Source organism: Fukomys damarensis, unplaced genomic scaffold (assembly GCF_012274545.1).
Source record: "Fukomys damarensis isolate Sample0158 unplaced genomic scaffold, DMR_v1.0_HiC HiC_scaffold_22, whole genome shotgun sequence".
NCBI lineage: Eukaryota > Metazoa > Chordata > Mammalia > Rodentia > Bathyergidae > Fukomys > Fukomys damarensis.
In genome coordinates, this window is record NW_022900934.1 from 12,920,820 (window position 1) to 12,940,842 (window position 20,023).

Below are 20,023 nucleotides of genomic sequence, written 5' to 3' on the forward strand. Positions count from 1 at the left end.
GTTACGGGGGGGGGGGGAGAATTTAGCCCAGTTGTGCCACCACCTGCCTCGAAAGCACCAAGGACTTAAGTTCAATCCCTGGCACCCCCCCCAAAGTCAGAAAATGCTTCCCCTAAAACTGACCATGTCCACCAATATAAAAAAATATATAAATGGGCACAGTGGTACATACCTGCAATTCCAAGCACTTTGGGAGACTAAGGCAGAAAGATCCCAAGTTAAGAGCTCTGCCTGGGCTAGTGAGACTCTATCTTAAAAGGTCTGGGATGTAGCTCAATACAAAGATTCTGGGTTCAATTCCCAGTACAGCCACACACACACAAATTAAAAATAAAAAGGTTAACATGGGTTTACTTGTGGCGCTGACATTACAAAAATAACAGATGCTGGGCCGGGAATGTAGCTCAGTGGTTCTGGCGCCTGCCTCTCAAGCTCAAAGTCCTGAGTTCCATCCCGGGTACCCAAAAAAAAGATGCAAAATATTTAACTGAAAACACTATTAATTTTTCAACATAAGCACTGAAAGTAGAGGAAGAGAATAAGATGTATAAATGTACTGTGGAAAAATACATCTTAGGTAGATTATCTTCTCCATAAAACAAAGTTGGAAGCTAAAATCTCTAACTCTAGCAACACATGTCAAGCCTGACTCAAAATTTCCAGAAAGGGTCATTATCTTTACTACTGATTGGTCTGTGACTCAGACCTTGCTGTTTCCATTTTCTTTTTCTTTTTTTTTTCCCCCTGACCTCACAGCTTGGCACTTGCTCTTCAAATGATTGTAATTCCACCCTTAAGTTAAAATAAATTTAAATTCAAAAGAATCACCTTTTAATAATAATTTTTCCATAGCCATAGAAGTTACTTGCCTGGTAAAAGAATTTACCTTTTCAAGTAAGTGTTCATGACTACAGTTAATAATGTACTATGTATTTAAAAAAGCTAAAGGGAGGATTTTTTTAAAAGTTTTTACTCTGCAACTCCACTTAACCCAATAATATGCATAATTTTTTTCACATATTAGTTCAACTTTTTAAGTATACAACCAACCAATGAGAGTACATATCTCAAGAAGCCCAAAATAACAAGTGCCTGTTAACATAATTCACTTTTTGGAGGGGGATGTAGCACTAAAAGAAAAGTTACAAGGCATGAAAACCTAAATTTAACAACCTCAACCACCTACCCCATTTGTTCTGAAACAACAAATTCTGAGGAGTGGCATTTTTAGAAATCATGACTGACTTAGAAAAAGATAGTTATTTACTGTTTCAATGTGTTTCAAATTTTTTATTGTTGCTGTTTTGGTATTAGGGACTGAACTCAAGGCCTTTGCACTGGGTGTTATCTCCAGCACTTTTTTTTAATGTTGAGACAGGTTCCCTTTTTTTTGGTACCATTAGCCAAACTCAAGACCCTGCACTTGCAAGACAGATGGCAGCACCACTGAGCTAAATCCCCAGCTCTAGACAGGGTCTTAATTGAATTTGTCTTCTTCCTGCTTTGTCTCCAAAAGTGTTGGGATTACAAGTGCGTGCCGCTGTGCCCAGCCCAGTAGCTTATTTTGACTGAAGAATATGAAGGAAATTCAACTTCACAGAGGTTGTACTGATAAAAAGGAAAAAATACTGTAACAACTTTATGGATAGTCTTTTTTTGATATTACCTGATAAAACCTGACAGGGCCAGGGATTTAGCTCAGTGGTGCTGCTGCCTTCCTTATAGGCGCAAAGTCCTAAATTCGATCTCCGGTACAAAAAAAAAAAAAACCTGACAAGTGATAAGTTTCTTAACGATTAGTCATGAAATAGAAGAAAGTATAATTTGCCTTCTAACCTTGTTGAGTTCTTAGCTAGGAGAGGAATCCAAAATAAAAGGCAGATGAATGAAAGGAAGACAGATACTTTTTTAACACAGAGTCACTCTACTTCTGTGGGAGATACTCAAAGAAATAAGTATCTTAAAAAGGTTGTTCTGTGAACCATTTCTGCCATCAACATAGACCAGAAACATTTAGGTTCAATAACGTCAGAATGTACTGGGCTGGGGATTTATCTCAATGGTACCATGCCTGCCTTGCAAGCCCAAGGTCCCAAGTTCAATCACAGGTACCGAGAAAAAAAAAAAGAATATACTGAATAATAATAAATTCACAAGCTACATCAGTTTAATTGGCTTTAATTCACCAAGTACTGTTTCACTTGTGATTGTGACCACAACAGTCACAAGTTCTTTTACTCCATTCCAATCTTCATTACTAATACCATAACACTCAAGTCACACATAACACTTCATCTAACGATATTCCAAGGCACAGTCTAGAAAGCAGTTTCAAAGTGTCCTCCAGCAGGAGAAATCACACTAAAGCTGAAAGCAGAGGGCAGGTGGATGTTCTCTGCTGTGGCGATCTTCCTGGGGAAGGCTCCAGATGGTCAGTATGCATCTACAACAGTCTTGGGTGAGGAGTTACATCATACATAATTGATAAGATCATGTGCCTAGTTTGTCTGATATATTCTAAAAGGCCCAAGTATCCATATGTTACTGATTCAATTCAATTTCACTAACTTCATTGGCATAAAGAAGTTTGTGGTTTATGGTTGTAATAGGCAAATAGTGTTTGCTTACTTGTACCAACAAAATGTGAAATCATTCTGCCTTGGTACTTGTACTCAAAATGGAGTAACTTAGCCAGGTGTGGGGGCACATAGCTGTAGTCCCTTCCCTCAGGGAAGCTGAGGCGGGAGGATGGGCCCAGTCTAGGCAATTTAATGACTTAATGTGACCCTGTCTCAAAAAATTTAAGGGCTAGGAATGTTGCTCAATGGAAAGGCCCTGGGTTCAATCCTCAGTAACACAAAAAACATCAAATTATCACTTTATAAAATGGACTACATTAGGGCGAGGCACAGCAAAAAAAAATTGCTGTTCTATAAAACATGAAGTAACTTAAGACTCAGGCATAGCCTGTTCTCCACCCATAGTTTAAAAATGAGGCTAAAACAAAAAGAAGGTATTATGTAGGACCAGTTATTTGGTGGTGACAAGGAAAAACACAGCAGTGCCATCAGGTAGTCTGGGTCACAGATCTTCAGTCTGTCATCCACTGCTAATCAGTCTCTTTCTCAGCCCAGGCTTGAAGACCCTGCATCTTTGGGACTCCTCCTGTAAGCCAAGACAGGTACAAACAAGAACATCCAGCATGTACAGAGAAAGAGCAACTCCCATGTGATACACTTCCTCTTGAGGATCAACTGCTGGCAGTACCACAGGGCTCACACTCCACAAAGCCAGATAAAGCACGCAGAAAGGGATACAAAGCCAAGCAAGGTTATGTCATATACAGGATTCATGTGTGCTATGGCGGACACAAATGCCTAGTTCCTAAGGGCACAACTTATACAGCAGGCCTGTCCATCATGGTATTGGTTGTTGGTTGTAGAATTTGAGTTTAGAGCGCAACTGTCACGCTTGTCAACTTGAATGCCACCGTGAGTGTAATAGCTTCCCATTATTTAACAGGAATTGTAAAATGACTGTATAATGCACTGTGTCAGTATTTGAAAGATTTGCTTCACCAATGCTCATCTGGTGTTTTCCCTGAAATGAGGGGTCCACATCAAATACCACCGAAGATTCAAAGCATAGTTTATCAATTATTTTATCAAACAAAAATGGTATTCTATGAAAAAAAATGCATGGCTTAGTCTGTAACTAAAACAAGTGCTTTTCCTCAAGACAACCATTAAACTTTTGTAAGCATTAAGTGCTTCATGCAAAAAAAAACCAGAATATATATTTTTAAGTACTAAAGGATCAGCTGGGCATCGTGGCACACACCTATAAGCACAGCATGCTAGCCAGCAGAGGCAGGAAGATCAAAAGTTCCAATCAGGCAACTTAGTGACTTAGCAAAACTCTGCCTCAAAAAATCAAAAAGAGCTGGCAATGGAAGTCAAGGTGAAGGCCCGGGATTCAAACTCCAGTAAAAGAAAAATGAAAGAGAAGAATCAAGGAGAGGCGAGAAGAAGGGAAGAGAAGGGAAAGGAAAGAGAGTGGAAGGGGGGATGGGACAGGACTGGATGGAAATAGGTCAGGATTTTAAGGAATGAACAAGTTTTGCTGTTTCTTTAAAGAAAATCCTAAGTAGGAAAGTGCTGGGTTTTTCCCCGTAACTGTGAGCACATGGCAGTGAAGTACAGAATGACTAATAAAGTCTAATGCCACTGGCCTTGATTTCATGCTAAGGGGTTTATACCTTCCTTATATTGCATTTTTGCCATCAGTATTTATATCAACAGAATGAAAATATCGAATACCATTAGTGTTTCTATGAAAATAGTTTTGGGCTGGGGATTTAGCTCAGTGTTGCAGCCGCCTGCCTCAAAAGCGCAAGGTTCCAAGTTCCATCCCTGGTACCAAAAACCAAGAAAGAAAATATTTTTAACCATGTGGATTCCCTAACAAGTTCCCAGGAGTTTGAAAGTCACTATACTAGATTAAAATGTGTATTTTTATTAATTTTAAAAGACACCAATGTTCTCAAACATGACATTTATGTCAGTAGATGAAAACAAAGTAAACATAAAACAATTAATTGATAATTCCAGAAACCCACCTAAGCCCCAGAGAAAATAAGCAAAGGCAGTCTGGAAATCAAATCATGCACAAGATAATACAATCCAAAGCAAGGCTTACTTACAGGTAAAAATCAAAAACAACTTGTAGGTAGAAACCAAACAAACAAACAAACAAAAAACCTTAAAAAAAAAGTAATTTCAATAGTCAGAGTTACTGATTATATCAAGTTGCCATCTTCAGTTATATGGAGAAAAGCACTACTACCTATAAAACCTGGATCACATATATCTCTCATATTATAATACCTCACCACACTAGAATCCTAACTGACGATGTAATTTATGTGAAGGATTAAAAATGGAGGTATAGGAGGCAGGAAGAGTAGGACACAAGAAGGACACCAAAGGGAAGAAAGGAAAAAATTTCTCATTCATGAGAAAAACCAGTAATTAAAATTCCAAGGTATATTTTAAAAACTGAACTAAGATTGGTCAAGAAATTCAACATGAAGCCAGGTGTGGTGGCTGTAATCCCAGCCCTCGGGAGGCTGAGGCAAGGAGGATCACTGTCAGCCTGGACAACATAGTGATTTCCAGGTAAGACTCACTACACAGTGAGACCCGGTCTCAAAAAACCACATAAACACACAAAAAGACCGTACCACTATTATCAATTTCTGACTTTAAACTGAGTTTTCTCACCCCATCTCGACCTGTAGATCAAGACCTTCAAGAAGGAGGAGTCAGGGTTACCCCTTGCCTTGGACTTCGCTGAGACAATAACTCAACAGTGTGGCAAGGACAGCAAAGTTGTCCTGGGTCTGAATCATGCAGGGAAATGGGTTTGTCAGCTGTATGCAGAACAAGAGAAATAGGATTAACTCCCAAATCAATCTCTCAAGTGGTTGGGAGTTGGAAGTTATAGATGAATACAGGATAAAAGAAATGAGGGGGTGGGACAGGCAATGAAGGAGTGGGACAATGAATGAGAATATTCTGAGAAATTTTCTGAGAATCTGGGCACCACTTCTTTTCATGCCCTTTAGGGTTCTTTGTAGTCGTGCCATGACAATGTGTAGACAACCATGGTGGGGAAGGAGGAGGGTCAATGACCATGTAGGTGACTCTATAATAAAGTTAGAGGTTATCTGGCTGTCACTGTACCAGTCACCTTAGATAAAAACCAGTTTGGACTCACCCACATAAAGACAGACCTCTGGCCTAAAAGCATCTGTCCTCAAAAAAAGCAAGATTAAGGTAGGGAGGAAATTCAGCGAAGTCGGTCAAAGCAGCACAAGATTGGGTTTTGGTAACACCATCACCCATTATCTGAACACCATATAACAAAACTCATGCAAGATTCGGTTAGCACGTAACATTAGTCTGAAACCAAAATGTTAATAGAGTTAATGCCTACACTAAGCATGGTAGATAAACAAACATACAATATCAGTGAAATCGACAAAAGAACGGATTCATCTAGCCAGAATGAAGCAAAAGAGAGGGGAATCTCAAACACAGACTTCAGAGTTGATTTGAGCCCCAGCATAATCTCACCAAATCTCTGACCATCAACTTCCCGTTCCTTAAAATGGACATACACACCACCTTCAAAGGGCTACTGAGGTCCAGAGTCCAGCTGCTTAGGTAACAAACAGTTGTGATCTCAGCACTGGGGAGGCTGAAGCAGGAGTATCACAAGTTCAAGGCCAGCCTAAACTATGGATTGAGTTCAAGGCCAGTCTGGACAACATATAGGGAGATCCTGTCTCCAAAAAATAAAGGGGTGGGGGGATTTAACTCAGCGACACTGAGTCTGCATCACAAGTGCAAAGCCCTGAGGTCAATCCTCAGTACCAGAAAAAATAATTGGGGAGTGGCAAGGCAGCGGAGATTAGGATGTCCAAAAACCAATGCCTCAACATTTGGCATATGGTGGGCTCTTGAAAAAATGGCTCTCTTAATGGACTTTCCATGTACACACAGAATCAAGGTTATTTTAAAAGCAGATTGTCTTGGGCCAGGGATTTAGCTCAGTGGTTCCATGGCCTGCCTTGCAAGGACAAGGTCCCGAGTTCGATCCCAGGTAAGGGGACGAGGATGGGGACAGGACAGGATGGGATAAGAAAGCAGATTGTCTCTATGTACAAAGTAATTAAGTCTACAACCTACATAAAATTCAGGAAACAATGTATTTGTGTTTTTTCTGTTTCCTATACTAGCTGAATAACTTAACTAGTGGTGGCAAACCCATGGCACATGTGCCAAAGAAGTCTGTTTCTATCACTGAAAAGCTCTAAAGGTTTGCCATTACTGATTTAAGCAAATTGTTTTAATCTCAGGGCCTAAGTACCGTGATGCTGTCTTTAGCTTGTGGATTTTACGTCAAGGCTGATTAAGAGAGACAAAGCAGGTCACCACATCCTTGTAAAGGGAACAACCCAAGCGAAGAAATACTATGAACATATATGACACCAAATACCAACACATCCAACTATATAAAACGAATATTAACAGATATGAAAAATCAAATAAGCACTAATACAATTGTAGTGGGGGATTTCAATAAGCCACTTTCACAAATAAATCAACTAGACAAAAATTCAACAAAGAAATAATCAAAACTGAACCAAACTCTTGAAAAAATGCACTCGGTAATTCCACTGTTCTACTCCACAACATCCGAATACTTTCATCCCAGTTGCCCACGGGACATTCTCCAAAACAGACCACAGACTAGCTCATAGAAAATGCTTAAGTAAATGCAAAGGAATTGAAATTATCCCATGTGTATTATCAGACCACAGTGCAATGAAATTGGAAATCAATGGCAAAAGAAACCATAAGAACTTTATAAACACATGGAAATTAAATATCACCCTCATGAACAAATGAAATTGAAGGAGAAATTAAACAGTTTTTACAATTAATAATCCTAATACAACACACTCGAATTTTTGGGATGCAATGTAGCAGTTCTATAAGGGAAGTTTATAGAGGTGAATTCCCATATCAGAAAAACAAAGCAAATAAACAACATAATGTGAAACCTCAAGCTTTTAGAAAAAGAGCAAGTCAAGCCAAAACTTGCATGAGGGAGGAATTATAAACATCAGAGCAGAAATTAATGCAATGGAGACTAAGAAATACAAAGAATCAAAGAATCAAATTGGTTCTTTGAAAGATTAGATGAAAGTGACAAAACCTCAGCCAACCTTATCAAAAAGAAAAAAGAAAAAGACTCAAATCCATGCAATTAGAATAAAAAGGGTGAAATCACAACAGATCCTGCAGAAATCTAGAAGATCATCAATACCTACTTTGATAATCTGTATGTATTGTAGCAAGATGGAAAACAGAAGAAATGGGCAGACTCCTGGAAATATGTGAATTATTAAAGCTGAATAAAGAAGATATTAACGGGCCAGGGATTTCAGTGGTCTGGTACCTGCCTCACAAGCACAAGGGCCAGAGTTTGATCCCCAGTACCAAAAAAAAGAAGATAAGAAAATTCTAAATAAACTAATATCAGTCAATGAAACTGAAGATAAAAACCGACCAGGCTAGGGCTACTGCTCAGTGGCACCGTGCCTGCCTGGCAAGCTTAAGATCCTGAATTCAATCTGCAGTACTGGGAAAAAAAAATTGCCCAAGCTCAAAAACCTACCAACAAAGAAAACCCTAGTTCCTGGTGGATTCACTGCTGAAATCTACAAAAAATTTAGAGAAGACCTAATGCCACTACTTCTCAGACTCTTTAATAAAATTGAAAAGGAAGCAATACTCCCAAATTCATTCCTGGAAGCAAGCATTACCTTGATACCAAAACCACAGAAGGATCCAACTAAAAGTAAGAACTACAGGGCAATTCAGGGCAATTCCTCTAATGAATATAGTGTCAAAAATCCTCAATAAGGGCCAGGGATTTAGCTCAGCGGTTCAGTGGCCTGCCTTGCATGCGCAAGGACATGAGTTCAAACCCCAGTAGCCCCCCAAAAAAATACTCAATAAGATACTGACAAGCATTGCAGCAAATCATCAAGAATGCTATATACCATGACCAAGTAGGATTCATCCCAGGGATAGAGGCATGGCTCAACATATGAAAATTAATAAATGCAATACACCGTATAAACAGAGACAAGGACAAAAACCATATGATCACATAAATAGACACAGAAAAAGCATCTGACAAAGTCTAACACCCATTCCTGACTAAAACCCTACAGAAAATTCGAATAGATGGTCTCTACCTCAAAAGATGGCAAAAGCCAACTATGACAAACCAACAGTCAATGTCATACTAAATGGACAAAAACTGAAAACTTTCACTCTAAAATCAGGAACAAGACAAGGATGTCCACTTTCACCACTGTTATTCAACATAGTTCTAGAAACATTAGACAGAGCAATTCGACAAGAAAAAGGATAGGAAAGGAAGAAGTTAAATCATCATTATTTGTGGATGACATAATACTCTTACACGGAAGACTCCAAAATCTCCACCAAAAGACTTCTGGATTTAAAAACCAAATAAGTAATTGTAGCTGGATACAAAGTCAACTCAAAAATCAACAGCATTCCTGTACAAAAATAACCAATTCAGAGAGTGAAATCAGGGAAACACCTTTCACAAAAGCATCCCAAAAAATGAAATGAAATACCTAGGAATTAAGGAAGTAAAAGACCGGGGTCAGTCTTTTACGGGCCGGGGATTGGGCTCAGTGGTTCCGCTGCCTGACTTGCAAGAGCAAGGGCCCAAGTTCGATCCCTAGTACCACCAAAAATAAAAAAAAATTTGAACTCAGGTCTTTGCGCTTGCAAGGCAGGCCACCAAACCGCTGAGTTAAATCCCCGGCCCAATTTTTTATATTTAAACTACATTGCTCTGAACAGGGAAAGTGAAGGGAATATTAAAAAATAGAAAGATATCTCTTGTTCTTGGGTAGGAAGAACCAATATAGTGAAAATAGTCATACTTCCAAAATTGTTATACAGATTTAATGCAATTCCGATCAAAATATACCAATAGCATACCTCACAGAATTAGAGAAAATAACCCTAAAATTCATCTGAAACCATAAGAGATCTAGAATAGCAAAAGCAATTCTGGGTAACAAAGGCAAGGCAGGAGGCACAAAGCTACAGTGATAAAAACAGCACGATAAGGCCAAAAAAAAAAAAAAGACTATCAATGAAACTGAATGATCAATGGGAAAGAAGATGCAGAAACTACTCCAGGCATACTCAACTACCTCATCTTTGACAAAGGATCTAAATAAACACCCTCACCGCAAGAAACATAACCTCTTTAATAAATGGTGCTGGAAAAACTGGCTTTCCAAACGCCAAAGAATGAAAGTAAACCTGTATCTTTCACTCTTCACTAAACAAAAATCGAAATAGATCAAATATTAAATATTAAAACAGTAACAAAATCTGCTGGAAGATAGAATAGGTAGAACACTTGAAGACATTGGTATAGGCAAAGCCTTTATAAACAATTCCCCAAATGCCCAGGAAATAGCTCAAAGAATCAACACCTGAGATCTCTTACTTAAAAAAAAAGATTTTGGGACAGGGATTTAGCTCAGTGGCGGCTCACCTGCCTTGCAAGCAGGTCCTCAGTTAAATCAAAGGTCCTCAGTTCGATCCCTGGTATGGGGGGGGGGCGGAAGATTTTGCACAGCAAAGTTAAACCACCAACAGGGTGAGATAACATTAATGTCTAGAATCTATAAAGAGCTCATGAACATTAGGGGAAAGGAAAGAAGGGAAAAGAAAAAATATGAGAAAAGGAAAAAATGGAAACAAAGTCTTTGTAAATAGGGGAGGGTGCAGGGGGTGAAGGGAGGGCAAGGGATATGGGGAAAAAATAAGAATGAAGACACATCATGTAAAGGGGTACAAGATCCTAATGATGAATGTACCCGTACTGTATACCTAAAGAGTACCAATAAACTTAATGGGGAAAAAAATCAGACCCCCACAAATTTAAAGACCCAATCTAAAATGGACCTCTGAAATGAACAGACAGTTCTCAGATGTAGTAGAAATGGCAAATAAATATATGAAAAAATGTTCAACATCACTGGTCATTCAAGAGATGCAAATTAAAGCAATGGATGAGATTCCAGCTCACTCCAGAAAGAATGGCTTTCATCATGAAATCAACCACTAACAAATGCCTGCCAGGCTGTGGAGAAAAAGGAACCCTTCTCCACAGTTGGTGCAAGGGCAACCACTGTGGAAATCAGTGTCAAGATTCCTCAAAAAACTAAAACTAGAGGTTCTACTCAATCTAACTATTCCCCTGCTTGGTATCTTTCTGAAAGAATTAAAAGCAACATACACCTCAATATATGCACATTCACGTTTACAGCATCACAGTTTGGAATAGCTAAATGATGCAAAGAGCCCATATGTTCTATTAACTGAAGAATGGATAAAAAAAGATGTGGATTTTTTATATAATGGTGTCAGTCTGCTATAAAGAAGGATAAGCTCCAGAGTATAGTGAAATGGATACATCTCGAAACCATACTCTTAAGTGAAATAAATTGGACAAACAAGTTTAAATACCACACTGTTTCTCTGGTGTGGAAAACTAAAAGTGGAAATAAGGACTAAAATGTATAGTAGATATTGGGAAATGGGAAGAAAAGGTTCAAATGAGAAGGGGAACAAGGAGGGAGGACAAGAAAAAAATGGAAATAAGGCTTTTGTAAATAATGGGTCAAAGGAAGGGGAGGAGAATAGGAGAAAAAAAAGCAGCAAGCTATATCACGTACAGGTGCAAATTCCCTGTGATTAATGTTAACATTATCTAAAATGTACCAATAAAAATTTTCAAATAAATCTTAACCTCACTTCAAGAAAAAACAAAAACTTCACTAGGGGTGAAAAAATAAGAACCAAGATGGATTATGTAAAGGTGCAAATTTCCAAGGATGAATATCATTATACTACATACCCTAAATGTACCAATAAAATTAATTTTTAAAAAAACTTCACTAGCCGAGTGTGGTGGCGCACGCCTGTAATCCCAGCACTCGGGAGGCTGAGGCAGGAAGATTACTCTGAGTTCAAGACCAACCTGGGCTACATAGTGAGTTCCAGGTCAGTCTCAACTGCATAGTGAGACCCTGTCTCAAAAATAATTAATTAATTAATTAATTAATTCAAAAAAAAAAAACTTCACTAGGCCCTAGATCCTGAAGGTTTTCTTTTATTTTCCCCTAAAAGTGGTATAGTTTTATGGGGGGGGGGGCAGAAGCAGATCATGGTTCTGGATGTTGAACAGTCCAAGCATATGGCTAACAATATCCTCCAAGGGTCTTTGTGCTACTAGTACAGGTAGCAAACCGGGGCTGGTAGACTACTCCTCCTCAATCCTCCTGAATCTGGACAACATCTGAGGACCAACCCTCCTTCCAATGTGCTAAGAAAGCAGAAATAAAAATATCAAAAGACCTATGAAATCTTGGAAATCCTCAAGCCAGAGGACATGTGTGTCCTCTCAGAGCCTGACCCTCAGTAACTTTTCCCCATTCAAACCTTGTTAAGGTTCATACATATGGACTGCATCTCATGTATGTGATTTAATTAGAAAGAAGTTGGGGATGAACATGCCCGTTACAGTACCTTTGAGATAACTCGCCTGTCAGTAATTCCTATCAATCTTATCCAAAGATCCAATGAAAGGCACCATGGCTAGGGTGCAAATCTTTCAAAAATTTGAAAGCTTGATTTACCTTTTGTGTTATTTATTCCTTGTTGTCCTTACATCACTTTTCTGTTCATGCTACCTCTGTTTCTGTGCCCTGAGCACATCTTCCTATTGGTTTCAATAAACTTAGCTGCTTTTTCTTTTACCATTGGATATACTATCTGCTCGCCATATACAAGAATCTGGAATCTATCTCTTGGATCCAACTCACCCTATTGAGGTAGAATCGAAGACAGCGAAAGTGGAAAGAAAAGAGACAAGGAAATCGAGGTTTTAAAGTCTGTATTTTTAAGAAAAACTGCAGTTTCAAGATAAACTTTCTTCCTGCTTCTGGAGGCCACCCTGTTTTGTCACAACACCCCCTCCCCCTCCTTCCCTCCTTACAGTGAATACTGTTAAATTCCTAGGTCCTTTGTACAATAGCCCATAAATTCCCAGGCACTGGACCCATCCTTTCACCTACAAATTGCCCTTTCCTCCAGACCAGGATACAGTAACCTTGGCCACAGCTGTATCTCAAATTCAAATGCATATAAATGGCTTTCAGTGCAACCTGACAGAGAGAATACACATCCTTGATCACCCTTAAATGTACCACACTCCAGCTTGTAAGATGTCTCATTTCTCTGAGCACCTGTGCTCCATTCTTTGAGTGCACCCTGCATACATCTATAACAAAATTTCTCACGTCTCTTTTACTGATGCATCCTGGTATTCTTTTAATACAACTGGAGTCAGTGAACTGAATATTTTAAAGGGGTGGATTAAGTCCTTGGTTTTAGCCTCGCACTACCCCGAGACCATGCCTGGTGACAATATCACTACTTCATCCCACAGGAGGACAAGCAGTGTATAAGACAGAGAGGGAAGGAGGCAGAACTTTATCTCTTTATCAAAACCATTCTCATAACTAATCCAATTCCGGGACAAAACATTAATCCATTACCTAAGTGCTTTATACTTTGTAAGGTCTTACTATTTCCCTTTTTTTATTCCCTCTCCCCAGTAGGGTTGAATCCAAGGCCTTTACACCAGACCGCTATTTTGAGACAGTGTCTCCCTAAAATGCTAGATTGCCTAGACTAAGCCCAAACTTGGATTTCTCCTGCCTCTGCCCCCCAGATGTCAGGGTTTACAGGCATGTATCATCATGCCCTGCTCACGTCCTACTTAACACACAATGGCAACTAAATTTCAAAATGAGTTGTAGAAGCAACATTCAAATATAGTCCATGTTAACATGTATAGATAAAAATAGTGCTCATGGGAGGGCATGGTGGCACACACCTGTTATCCCAGAACTTGGGAGGCTGAGGCAGGAGGATCACTGGAAGTTCGAGACCAGCCCGGGCTACATAGTGAGTTCCAGGTCAGTCTCAACTACATAGTGAGACCCTGCCTCAAAAAACCAAAAAAAAAAAAAAAAATTCATCTTACCAGGATTTTAGTCTCACTAGTTCATATGCATTTATGATCAAAGAGAGAAGGAATCAATTAGCAGGTACCTAAAAGGCTCTGTATGGAGAACTAGATCTGCCAACCACAGAAACTTAAAAGTTGGCAAGAGCCTGAGATCTTCTGCAAAATGTATAAACTGATCACAACATGAAAAAACCTATGACAATGTGAAACTACTACTCCAAGTTTTCATGCTGGCTTTAAATTTGAGATCTGTTTTATGTAGGAAAGTCACTGACAAAATTAACAAATGCTTATTTTCCTACATACAGGCAAATCAAAAGTACTTCTTGAATTTTTGGTTTTTAAGGCAGAATTGCTTTACAAGATTTCTCTGAATATGGTTCATATTTTAATTAGCAGGCATAAAAACAGAGCATGTAGTGCAAACAGCTATCTTTGAACTTTAGTAATTCAATTTTAAGTTAATCAGAAAAGCAAGGAAAAACACAGTTCATACAAATTAGAATGGGTTTTTGTTGTAATAATACTATTTTCATATCAAGAGTCTGTAAGGTACCAGATTTTTAGCTAGATGTTATATAAATGTACATGATAATTATGTTGGCCTTGGCAATATTTTAAGTCCTTAATCCAATTATATAGTCCTCTGATTGATTTCCGGATGGGAGGGGAGGAGGAGAGACAAACTCAGGACCTTACACTTGCCAGGCAGGCATAGCACCACTGAACTAAATGCTGGGCCCTTGGTGCTCTGATTTTAACTGAGACAAAAACTGATTTGAGAGGGCCAAGGATTTATCTCAGTGCTTCTGCTGCCTGCCTCACAAGCACAAGGTCCTGAGTTTGATCCCCAGTACCAAAAAAAAAGGGGTTAAGAAATTTTCACGAAGTAACTCCATCCCCTTAAGAGGCTGTACTTCAAGAGTTAATTTCAAAACAATGAATTACATTACAGCCTGAGATTCCAAAAGTAACGATTTCAATTTTTCTATAAGAATTGCGTTTTTCTTATCCCAGAAAGAATGGCTGCTATCAAGAAATCAACCAATAACAAATGCTGGTGAGGCTGTGGAGAGAAAGGAACCCTTCTCCATTGTTGGTGGAAGTGCAGATTGGAGCAACCACTGTGGAAATCAATATGGAGATACCTCAAAGAACTAGGATTAGATGTCACATTTGACCCAGCTATCCCTCTGCTGGGTATCTTCCCAAAAGAATTTAAAGAATCCTATCACAGTAATATATGTGCACCCATATTTATAGTGGCACAGTTTGTAATAGCTAAAACTTGGAAACAACCCAAATGCCCATCCACTGGAGACTGGATAAAGAAGATGTGGTTTTTTTATAAAATGGAGTACTACTCAGCCATAAAGAATGAAAAGCTAGAGATATTTACAGCTAACTGGATGCCCACTGAGGCCATCCTCTTAAAGTGAAATAAACAGGACACACTTGAGTAAATATCAAATAGTTTCTCTGGTGTGAAAAACTAAGTGTAAATAAGGCTCAAGTGGCATAACTGATAGTGTGAAATGGGAAGAAAATAGCTAAAGGAGAAGTAGGAAGGGGAGGGGAAAGGAAATAAGGGAAAAGAAAAAAATGTGAAAAAAGGAAAAAATGGAAACAGTCTTTGTAAATAGGGAAGGGTGAAGGGAGTGGAGGGCAGGGGTATGGGGAAAAAATATAAACCAAGATATGTCATGTAAAGGTACAAGATCCCAATGATAAACGTAACTGTACTGTTTGCTTTAAATGTACCAATAAACAGGAAAAAAAAAAAGAATTGAGTTTTTCTGCTGAATAACCACAGACATACCTTCAGTGCAATGAGAGTATTATACAAAGACTGGTTCAAGATATTCCAGCTGTAGCTGAAGAACATGGCATATGCCTGTAATCTCGCACTCTGCGAGGCTGAGGCAGACAAAATGCAAGTTTGAGTCCTGCCTGGGAAGCACAGTAAGGTTCTCTCTCAAAATTTAAAAAGAGTTGAGGGATATGGGTCAGTGCAAAGATTGTGGGTTAAATCCCTAGTATTAAGCCAGGCATTGTGGCACATCACTGTAATCCCAGCACTCAGGAGGCTGAGGCAGGAAGACTGCAGTGAGTTTCACACCAGCCTGGGCTACATAGCGAGACTCAACCTAAAAAAAAAAAATTCTAGTATCACAAATAAGTAATAAATATGTCACAGTTATGGAATGCCTGCGTATCAATGCACAAGACTCCAGGTTTGATTCTCCAGTACCTGCCTCAAAAATAAAAGGAAGAGGTTCAAGCCTATGTTCCTTACCAAAATTTTAAAAGCTGCATGACTCAATACTACATGCTCAAAGGAGCTTAATAAATACATCCTTTCTTTTTTAAAAGTAAAACATGAGAAAAGCCTTTTGTATGATTCAAAAGAAAAATTTTGGGAGTTCTACAGCATGAGAGAACAGGGTCCATCCCACAGTGAAATTCTGAACAAATTATGGTAAACAACTATATTCAGATATTGTAAACCAGGCAGTAAAAACCAGGTCCCTGAGAACAGGAAACATTAATGAGACAACAACATGAGCCCTACCTACCACCACCCAAGACTACCAGGATCAAATTCCAGGTTACAGAAGTAGATGCAGAATCCAAACAGAGCCAAACTGACAACAGACTCAGAGTGAGACTGAAGCTGGCTAGACTCCACAGACTCAGAGTAAGACAAGATTAGCAAACTGATTCTGAAATTTTTATTAAAATGAAAAAGATTAAATAAATAAAATTTTAAAAAATAGAATGCAAAAGATGAGGGCCGGGGATTTAGCTCAGTGGTGTCACACCTGCACAAGGTCCTAAGTTCAATTCCTGGTACCCTCCCCCACCTATGAGAATAACCAAAGCAGTAATGAAGAAGAAGTTAAAAGACTTTTTTTGCAAGTGCAAGGTCCTGCACTCCATTCCCAGTATCCAAAAAAAAAGTACAGTCCATAAAAGTTGAAGGACTTACAGGCCTGTGCCACCATGCCCAGCTTTTGCCTCTTTTTTTGTTGTTGTTTTGTTTTGTTTTTTGAGACAGGGTCTCACTATGCAGTTCACACTGCTCTGGAACTCACTATGTAGCCCACTGCCTTTTTTTTTGAGACAGGATCTTACTATATATTCCAGTCTGGCCTTGAACTTGCTATGTAGTCCAGGCTGGCCTCAGCCTCCTGGCAGTCCTCTTGCTTCAACCTACAGACTACAGTAGCACTTTATTTACAAAACACTAGAAACAACCTAAATAATAGCCATAGAAAGAAAATTGCTTAAATAAACTATAATCTATGCAAAGAATGAAATCTGTGCATATGTATACAAATTAACAAGAGGTAGGGTAAGAAAATGACGGTTGATAATATTTAATAGGTACAGCATTTCAGCTTGAGAAAATAAAATGTTCCAGAGACAGATGTTGATGGCTCCAAACAATATGAATGTATTTAACACTGTAGAACTACACAATTAAAAATGCTAAATTTTAACCACTTAAAATGTGAAAGATTTGACATGAAGTGGAATTATTTCCAAGATACTTCAGTAAGGAGGGGAATACCCAAGAGTATAGTATGTTATCTTTTGTGTAAACAAAAAGTGAAACAAACATTCATCTATCTGCTTATCAAAAAAGAAACATGATTAAAAAAACAGTATAAGCCAGAAAAAATTAATCATGACAAAGATGAGAGAAAATGTAGAATGGGTAGAGAAGGGAATGTATACTCTTTGCAATGGTTCTGACTTTTGCTTTTTTCTTTTTTCTTTGTTGTTGTTGTTGTTATTAAGATTTTTTTTGGTACTGGGGATCAAACTCAGGTCCTTATGCTTGCTAGGCAGGCAGCAGAGCCACTCAGCTAAATCCAAGGTCTGATTGTTTTGGTTTTTTGGTAGGGTTGCCTTGCACATGCTAGGCAAGCACTCTACTACTGACCTCCACCCTCAGGCCCTGTTTTGACTTTTGAAAGCATACTAATATTTTACATATTCCAAAATTAAAATCAATCAAAATAGGGAGAAACATAAAAACTTCAAAAAAAATCAAGCAAACACAGCCACGCATGCTAGCTCAGACCTGTAATTCCAAGGAGGACAAAGCAGGAGGAATCTTTATGAGACATGGTAGGGTGTCACTACAAAGTTCATGTTGAGAGGCCAGGGATTTCACTCTGTGGCCCCATGCCGGCCTCCCAAGTGCAAAGACCTGAGTTCAATTCCCAGTACCCCCAAAAAAGTTCATGTTGACCTTGAACTCACAATGTACCCAGGGTGGCCTCATATTCATGGCAATCCTCTTGCCTAAGCTAAATGCTGGATTACAGACATGTGCCATCACACCAGCATGGCAGGAAGATTTCAAGTTGGAGGCCAGTCTGGCAACTCAGCCTATCTCGAAATACTTTAAAAGAGGCTGTATATGTAGCTTAGTTCTCGAGTATTTGCTTAGCATGTGAAAGGCCTTGGGTTCAACATCTAGTACCACTAAATCAACATACAAACAAACCTAATTTTATATATATATATTTTTCCCCCCCCTGGTACCGGGAATTGAACTCCAGAGTCCTTGTACTTGCAAGGTAGGTGCCGGAACCACTGAGCTAAATCCCTGGCCCTATAATTCTTAATAATAATTAGATTATATAAAAAGTAATGTGGAAAGCAAAAATGGAGAAGAGAAAGAAAAGGAAAGAATAGAAGGATGAAGAAAAAACAATACAATCCAAGTAATATAACAGCTAAATTTAAAATATTCTCTTCTTGGGCAGAACTGGGCAAAGGGCTGTTAACAAATTCTCCTCATTTTAAGTGTCCTTATTACAGTAAAATGGGCAATACAATTCTAAAATTACCTCAAATGTATTATAGAACTGAGTAAACACATTGATAATTTTAAAGACCAAAATTCTCAAAGAATAAGGGACATAAAAATATGACATTCAGAATATTCAGAAACAAAGAATCACAGAGATGAGCATAAATGTGTCATATACATATATATATATATATATAAATAAATTATACACACAATTTATTTCCCAGCTTTATCTACTAAAAGGGTAAAAAAGAAAGCTGGCTATGTAAGTAACTAAGTAGTACTGTACTTGTCTAGTTTGTATGAGGCCCTGCATTCAATCTCTAGTACCATCAAACAAAAACAAAACACCCTAAACTGAAAGGGTCAATGAGGACACTATCTTTTTGTAACTATTATGGGGGAGGGCATTTGCAAATAAGAAACATAACGAATATATTTTGATATGAATTTTAATAACATCTGTATTATCTCCCACATACAGCTTACTGCAGCATGTGTATTAGTTGCTTTTCTCTCACTGCGAAGACAAAATACCCAGAACTAAAAGTTAACAGGGGAAGGGCTTATTTGGCTTATAGTTTGCAGAGGTTTCAGTCTATAACTGGCTGGCTCCAAGGCAAGGAGGGCAAATAGGCATCACAGAGGAGAAACAACATAGCTTACACAAGTTACCAAAGGCAGCAAGGGAAACTAATGGCCTCTTTCTGACCCTTTTATCTTATTTAGACTACTTAGGGTGGGTATCACTCCATGCCTTTAATCCGAGTGTCCTCAGGCCTAGCCTCAGCAAGAATCAATCACACACTCTAGACTCAGCTACCTTGGAAACAGCCTATGATGGGGGGGGGGGCATGGACATCTAGATATAAATTGTAACAATGTCAAAGTGAAGAAATATGGCAATGCCTTTAGCCAAGAGACATCAAAGGGAGGGTCCAGTGGATACCATACACCTCCAGAATCTGTGTTGTTTTCAGGGTATCTTGTCACCTAGGCAGTATTACAGCCAAGAGTACATAATCACCGTCTCATCTCATACTACCAGGAAGGAGAGGGGGGTACACAGCCCTATGTTCCTTTGAGTGGAAGGAGTCAAAATTATCAGTATCAGCTGAGTGTGGTGGTGCACACCTGTAATCCCAGCACACAGGAGGCTGAGGCAGGAGGATGGCTGTGCTGTGAGTTCAAGACCACCTGGGCTGCATAGTGAGTTCCAGGTCAGTTTCAATTACATAGTGAGACCCTGTCTCAAAAAAAACCAAAAAAAAAATCAGAATCATTTAAAAAAAAAAAAAAGAGGGCCAGGGATTTATTTCAGTGGTGCCTCCGCCTGCCTCGCAAGGTCCGGCAGTTCAATCCCCAGTACCATATAAATAAATAAATGAATGAATGAAGAAAGAAAGATAAAGAAAGGTGGTAGAGGCCAGAAGTGGTCTGGGAGTTCAATCCCCAGAGAGAGAG

The 20,023-nt window shown here is 38.9% G+C and overlaps 1 protein-coding gene and 1 long non-coding RNA gene across 3 annotated transcripts in view; one reads left to right on the forward strand and one right to left on the reverse strand.

The window, feature by feature from the left end:
* The window catches only part of LOC104863698, a 21,797-nt gene extending 18,217 nt beyond the window's left edge, over window positions 1–3,580 (forward strand). For both annotated transcript variants that reach the window (XR_002025412.2, XR_780651.3), the window contains exon 3: window positions 3,130–3,580. This is a non-coding gene — a long non-coding RNA (uncharacterized LOC104863698). The remainder of the gene's footprint in view (window positions 1–3,129) is intronic.
* The window catches only part of Ncoa3 (nuclear receptor coactivator 3), a 120,111-nt gene that overhangs the window by 47,448 nt on the left and 52,640 nt on the right, over window positions 1–20,023 (reverse strand).